Below are 7398 nucleotides of genomic sequence, written 5' to 3'. Positions count from 1 at the left end.
AGAGGTGACTTCCAACAAAACTTCAAAACCAGCTTGGCTAACAATGAACATAGCCCCATTCTTTTTAATCATCAACAAAATCTATCACACATGTTCTTTCAAGTAAAGTTTATTAGAAAGAAATTGCTACTAGAGAACCACATGTGAGCTCTGACTTGGCAAGGTCAGGCCAGGGCAATAAACCCTTGAACTTTACAAATATGCAAAGCTGACATAAATAACAAATTAAACCCAGCCAGGTGTAGAGCTGCAGTGAGCTGCTTGCCAGAAAGATTCAAACCCTGGCCAGTGTGACCTCTGTTAGCTTGTGTGGAAAGCGGGGGCTTATCTCCTCGGCTTGTTGTCCATTAGGGTTCATACCTGTGGGCTCAGGTCACCTTCTTCTCATTAGCTTAGAAAAATTATATCACTTCATTAGAGGTGTTTGTTCAGCTCCTGAGTGTCCCCAGGCATTTGGATGTGTTGCTGGGTGAGTGCTGATTTTGTCAGAGCTCCAGACTCTAGGTGTTTTGGGTCCTCTTTTAGGGATAAGTCCAGGATCAACTAGCAAGAGGGAGTGTAGAGATTCCTCTGCTGCAGGATTTGGTAAGGCAGGATGGGGAGGAGAGGACTGGGGTCTTTGATCACTATATAGGGTGAAAAATACCTGGTTAGAAGAAGTCTGGCCAATAATAAATATAAATGAGCCAGAAGCTGGCTGGCTGGCCCTGTGAGCCCTCTGAGAGTGGCTGCTCGTGTCGCTCACAGAATCACACATCACCCGAGAGCTATTTTGGATTGAGATCTAAGTGGTGCTTTAGAAAAAGGAGCCGATCCTTGCACCAATTTTAGACATATCTGTTGTAAATTCTCTGTGTAATCAGGACTTCATTAGAGGTGTAATTGTCACTGCAATCAATCACTGTATCATTCTGAGCATCACTGACAGATTTCCAGAGGCATTCAGCTGCAGATACACCATCTCAGTGGGATTTTTCGAATGTCTCTTAAGCGCATTAAGCACCTAACTCCCACTGAATGCTCAAGGGGTTTTTAAAATCCCACTATGTGTCTCTCTATATCTTGCCCTTAAACAAGTGCTTAATTTTAAGTGCAGGTAGTTTCATTGATGTGTGTAGCACTACTCGTGTGGTTAAACATGTGCTTAAATGTGCAGTTAAACCATGGCCACAATGGGTGGGGGAGGAATTTGGTGAAAACATACAGTGCTTTAAATATAAATGTTTCACTATCACACCTTAATTTTTGGATACTGGTTTGAGGCAGAAGCAGTGAAGAAAAAGTCTCTTTAGACTTGAAAATTGAGGAAATTTGTTCCGAGAATCACAAAAAGGGAATAATATGGCACACTGGGGCATGATGTTCTACAGAATCCCTTCACAAGTGTAACCAGACTTTACAATCTTTGCCGTGAGAATTGCTTTAACTTTTTTTTTCAAATGCAAAGCCAGACCCCCTACAAAAACACTCGCCCTGAGAGGCAATACTCTGTAGTGACTACTGAGATTTTGTGTCCTCTTGAGCACCACATTTCACCTCTCTGTGCTTCTCTTCCCCACCCCCCCCACTGTCTTTACTATTTATATTATAAGAACTCTGGGGCAGGGACAGTCTCTGTGTTTGCATAGCTCTCTCCATAATGATGTTGTCTCTCTGCTGGGATCGCACAGTGCTGTCGTTAGTAAAATCTAGTGACTATCTTGCACAATAAAATAAACCCTGTAGGAATAGGAAATTGGAAAAGATCCCCAAGTCTTGCTCTTAGTTATTCAGGTTTTAGTTTTGTCTCTGAGTCACAGGTTATGGCTCTTCAACATGGGAGGTTTATATAGACTTGCTAAAGAGATCTGTCCTGATAAATGGGTCGGATGCTTTTTATAGAGTTCTCCACTGGGTCCACTCCATCATAATGAAGCTTCAACACAGGCCTCCACAGAGCTCCAGGAGAGAAATCTGGGAAGGAGAAAGTGAAGGGAGATTGGGTGAGTTTACACTATGTGTTAAGTGGAAGAGCTGCAAAGAGGTTGGGAGACTTGTCATGACATGCAATTAAAGGCTCCTCTGGGAGTGTCTGTATAAACTCTACATGTAGCAGAAAGAAAACAGACAGCTGACAGTTGTACTGTGAAGTCTTAGAAGAATATACAGTGTTCCCTGCTGACACTCAAAGGCAATTTTGCTGAGTTCTGTGAAGTCTAAACACTTTTACTTAGAGTTAGGGACAATTCCTGTCAAAGAGCTGGATTTTCTGTCCTAGCTGTTATGAGTTAGCTTCCAGGAACCTCTCTTGAACTGAACCTGACACACACTTTGTTTGTTTTAGTTATGTTTCCATTTGATGAAGGCTCTTGCTGGTGCTCTTTTGCCTTTGCTATTGATCGTGGCTGGAGCATGTGACAGGCATCCTGATCGCCTGAGTTCCTACTTGGGGCACATCCTGGGATTCTTGGGTCAGGCTTTTTGTTGTGTGTCTCCCAGATTTTCTAGCAGGGGTGTGTGTGCACATGTCACACATCCAGAAGTGCAAGTGGGGAGATACACGGAAAAGACAGGTTCTGCAGGACTTTGAGCACCAAGGAGCAAATAAATCTGGGAAGGACACAGTCTTTATGTGCCTCAAGAAGTGTGTTGGTGGTTGAGGCTGCTGCTTGGGAGAGGAAGGATAAGAGAAAACCTCTAATCTACCAACTCCTTTAACCTCCTTTTTCTTAATAGTGCTGAGAAGCCTGAATGAGGATCTGCATCAATTTGAGGCTGTGACTACCTGATATATTTAACTAGAAGGAAAGCTCTCCAGGTCTGCAGTGGAACTTGTGGCCAAAATGGAAACCAGCTTGGCATAGCCATGAAGGGAGAGGCCCAAACCTCCATCAGGCTCACTCAAAGCAAGAGCTTTGTGCTTTTCTTAGTGACCTGGGTGAGGTCCCCAAGTAACAGGTTGTTGGCTGATTTGGTCAAGCCCTACATTTCCCACAACAACTGTTGTTTTTCTTATTCCTGTAGTTACCAAAACAAAAGGGAGGAGGTCACTGGGCCAAGAAGTAGAGGGAGAAATCACCCTTTCTTTATTTTCTTTTAGCATTCCACATGCAGGTCCCTAATAAAAAAGAGGGAGGATGTAGAGAACCTGAGCATCATTCACATCATCAGAGACATTATCACAAAATATTATGGCTATTTATTTTTGGTATGGGATGACTTTATTACAAAAAGGGCTTAGAAGTCCTATAGGAGGAACTCAAGTAGAGTTTTTTTTCTCTCTAGATGTAAGGGAATGGCAACTGAGAAGCAAACAACTTGAAATTCACCAGAGAATTTGGAGTGCAAATTTAATTTATATGAGAAGACTGTGGTGATGGGAAATATAGAAAACTCTAAGTTTTGATGGTTGGACCAGGCTCAGAGCCTAAAGGCATATATCACTGAAGGGTATTAAATATTTAAAAGAAGGTTTATTTAGAGTCCTCAAAACTGACAGGATCTTAAATACAAGATCATATGGCAAGAAAGCTCAACATCATTCTTGTCAGGGCGAATTAACTGTGGTGTATAGCCCTGTATAATAAGCAGCCATGGAAACTCCCAGCTTCATTTAAAGTCCTGAAAAAGAAAATTATCTCCATTCAGAAGAAAAAAAGAGTAAGGCCAGTGTAGGAAGAAAGAGGACAGGCCCAAGCTTTCTGAGCAATTTTATCAGCATGTATTTCTCATTTTAAAAGAATTCCGCAATTATTTTAAAAGCAAAATACAGAAAATTTGTATTTTCAGGGTCCATTGTTTATTGGCCAGTACAACTGGTATTGGTTGTAATGAATGACATTTACAGTGCATTTCATGATACAATTTTTCAGTTAAATCTTTCCCTTCTTGGTGTTTCTTTGAGCTTTTGGGGAAGTGCTTCTCCTCAGGGGAGGAAGTTGCTATTATTATTGTAAGGAGATTCAGCCAGGCTGTACCTGAGAGACTCATTGAGAGTATTCATCTGTGTCTTTCTTTATTTAATCCTTTTCAGTACTGCAGCCCCTCCCGCCTCCAAAGATGGCTCCCCTTGCTTAGACTGCTGAAATTTTTGACCAAACAGAGAATATTTTGGCCCAGTAAATGATGATGAATTCCAGTATGTTTTCATGCTGATGGAAAGGACAGAAATGGAAAGGAGCCTTGGCCAAGAACTGAGGTGGTGCACATGCTGTGTGAAAGCAGTGTGCACCTCATTCTACCTTATTTGTGCACCAAAACATGCCTTGGGATCATTTTAAGGATCTCCACCAGGCCAGATTTTCTCCTTCCTAAGCTGTAGCAGAGAGTTGCCAACATGATATTTGTATTGCTGTGGCAGCCTTTCTGCAGAAGGTTGGTGGGGGAGTGTAATCAGTTTAGAACTGGATGTTGTAACTTACTTGAATGAAAGGTTTTTTTCTAAAGGTGACATTAAGATGAAATATTTAAGATAAACCAGAAGATTTGAGTGGAAATTCGCAATGTCCCTCTGAAACAGTCCATGCTGATTTACTGATCTTCCACTTTCAATTTATGAGCTGAGACCAGAGTATACCACTGGAGGATGAGAATAGAGTAGTCATATTAGAGCCAGCTCATATATCCTACGGACAGACTTTGGAAGAATTAGAAAGTATAATAAAGTGCTTGTCCCTTTAAGACACTGCTTGGATCCTTGCCAATTTAGATCCCACAGCATTAGATATTTTAAAAGCCCTTAAAACTGTCTCTTTTCTTTTTCCTTGTTTTTTTTTTTTTTCTTGTTGTCTGAGGTTTTCACCTTTTAACAATGCAGAAACAATGGTAGGAGCATCCTTTGCTTTACAGCTTTCTTCCCCTACAGCTTATTGAGAGCAGAATTCTGTTCCCCATCACATTATTTTAAACATGAGATAACTCTTTAGAAGGCAGAGCATGTATGTGACATGTATAAGAGAGAGAAAACATATCTTGTTTTAAAAAGGCAAATCCTTGGTTTTACATAGGAGCAGTAACACTGGGATACACAAGGGCATCCAGGTACTTTTCAAGCATATAAATACTGCCAGGGCCCTTCAGTGACCTTTGGTCTCTGACATTTTCAGCTAATGGTCACCGTATGTGGCAAAAAAGCTGACCCTGCAATTGCTGTGGGACCTGCCTGGAGGTTTGGATGTCTCCTTGGAGAGCAGCCACCTTATCAGTGAGCTCAGCAGCCCGTGGGTCAAACAAAAGTCCCAGTGTGGGCTCCACTGCAGCGCCCAGTGCAGCACACCCGATGCAGCCACTCCTCCCAGGGAGAGCAAGGGGGCTTTAAAGGGGTCACAATCATTCTGCAAGTATTTCTGAAGTGAATTTTGTTCAAAAATAACCATTCTGCTAATGGTTTAAGTGCCTAAATAAGGATTCTGTTTGAAGATACTGTCCCAGGAAGGTTTTTGGAGAGTTCTCTTTGGGCTGTGCTCTGACATATAGTTTGATGCAAGAAAAAAGGAATTTGGGAAACAGGAAAGGTGGTCTGTGACAAGAATAAACAAAAAGTGAAATAATAGGCCATCAATCTGGGTCCATTTTCTGAACAATACAGAGTAGAGAAAGGACCCAGGGATCTTTGTGCCACAGCACATGAATGGAAAATTGTGATTCATTCCCCTGTTTGCTGTTCCTTCAGATCTGGTTTTTCTTCTGGTAGGGAGGGACTCAGGCAGAGATCCCCTCCAGTTTCAGGCAGCAATTTCATCTCATGCAATGGGGAGATTAAGCCTGCTGAAAGACCTCTTTAAGGGAGGATTCAATATTCCCTTCTCTCTTCATGGAGATTATAAGATAATGCATCTGGAACAACATTAGCTCATCCAGGTCTGTGGCTTTATTCTTGATAATCAAATCCCAGAAATCTCATTCTCCATCTGCCTGAACATATTTTTGGGTAAGGGGTAGGCTTCAGCTACCACACATGGCTGTGGTCAGATATTGTGAGATCTCCTAAACATGAACAGAAAATTTCCGCCCTCTAAGTCATATCTAAACATTCCTCTTTCTCTTGTGCTGTATTTTCTTTCTGCAGCTGAGAGAGTTATGGTAGTTCAGGCCAAGAGAACATGTTTATTTCTCCTTTGGTAGTGTTTACTCAGCAGACTCCCAAACTTGGGTTCTCAAATGAGGATTATTTTGATGGCCACAGCCTTATACTATATAGTGCAGTTGTGTCAAGAGCTAGCATTAAGTCATTATCTGTCTGGATTAAGTTTTAGGGCTACAATGAAGAGTTCTGTGGATGTCTTGTTAGGAGACAGCTGGCCAAATGGACGTAGACTTCCTTCTGAGTCTCAGCAGCATCTGCATTCTTAAAACAACAGGAGTATTTCTTACAAAACCAAGTGGGTTTCCTGTTAAGTTTAGCCTAGAAGTGAGATAATTATAGGGGAAAAAAAAGCTGAAACACGTCTTTGGAGCTTTTAGGAGCTTATGACACTTTGTTTGGTCTTTTGAGACAGCTATTAGTCATTCATCTCCTTTCAACTGCAGAGCACTGGAGTGCAACATCTGTGCTCTGCTTCACCTTCCTCAGGACCATTCAGCAGAGATGGAGATCTTCCAACCAGCATCAGTCTCCTGTCTCAGGCACCTGACTCGCTCTGTCTCACCAAGTTTTGCATTTTGTCAGTGAGGACATTACTTTTTTAGTGACTTATGCAAAAATCAGTTTTCTTATAATGTTAATTGTAACATTATAAAAACTTACATTATACGTTAGTTCTAGTCTTACTACTTCTCTAGTTATTAATCATACATCTAATAAACAAATCCATAAAGGACACTAGTTTCAATTACACTGATACAAATTATGAAGAGACATAAGATTTGTCCTATATTGTGGATCAGTGATGATGCTTTGATTTTAACCTTATGTGAATAGCATTTTTATAAAGCCGGTGATCTTATCCTAAGAAGCCTTCAAGATCAGTCAATCTTGTAGAAGACATTCTCAATGCAGATTTCATGTTATCCAAACATTCAGAAACATATTTATTCTTGAAATATTTCTAAGGGAGAAGAAATAGATTTTTTTTTTTTTTTTTGGTAAAGAGACTGAGTTTTATTCATATTTGAGAATTATAATGTAAAAGAATAGTGTTTTCCTCAGTAAATCAGCAAAATTTCAAAGTTTTAATTTTAGCTATATAAAGTATTTATTTTCTCATTTCAAATTTTGCTCAGAATAATTATTTAACAAACTGATCTCCAGAAGTTGCATGGATTCACTCTGGTGTTAGAAAAAATTCAACTTCTTCTTTTGTCCAACTTTTCTCCATGGAAGTTGCACACACCCATGAGATGATGATAAGCAGACTGGGGAGGGATCTGAAGAAATTGCCCTGCATTTTAGCCCTCAATTATACAAGGTGATCCTAAGAA

At 40.6% G+C, this 7398-nt stretch overlaps 1 long non-coding RNA gene across 1 annotated transcript; it reads left to right on the top strand.

Annotated features, from left to right (window-relative positions):
• Window positions 1-303: 303 nt before the first annotated feature.
• LOC138116591 (uncharacterized) lies at window positions 304-2784 on the top strand. Its single transcript, XR_011154224.1, has 3 exons — window positions 304-469; window positions 1882-1982; window positions 2716-2784. It is a non-coding gene; the product is annotated as an uncharacterized lncRNA (long non-coding RNA).
• Window positions 2785-7398: the final 4614 nt, after the last annotated feature.

Source organism: Aphelocoma coerulescens, chromosome 10 (genome assembly GCF_041296385.1).
Source record: "Aphelocoma coerulescens isolate FSJ_1873_10779 chromosome 10, UR_Acoe_1.0, whole genome shotgun sequence".
Taxonomy (NCBI): Eukaryota; Metazoa; Chordata; class Aves; order Passeriformes; family Corvidae; genus Aphelocoma; species Aphelocoma coerulescens.
Note: the sequence above shows the minus strand (reverse complement) of the source record. Positions and strands in the feature narration are given on the sequence as shown.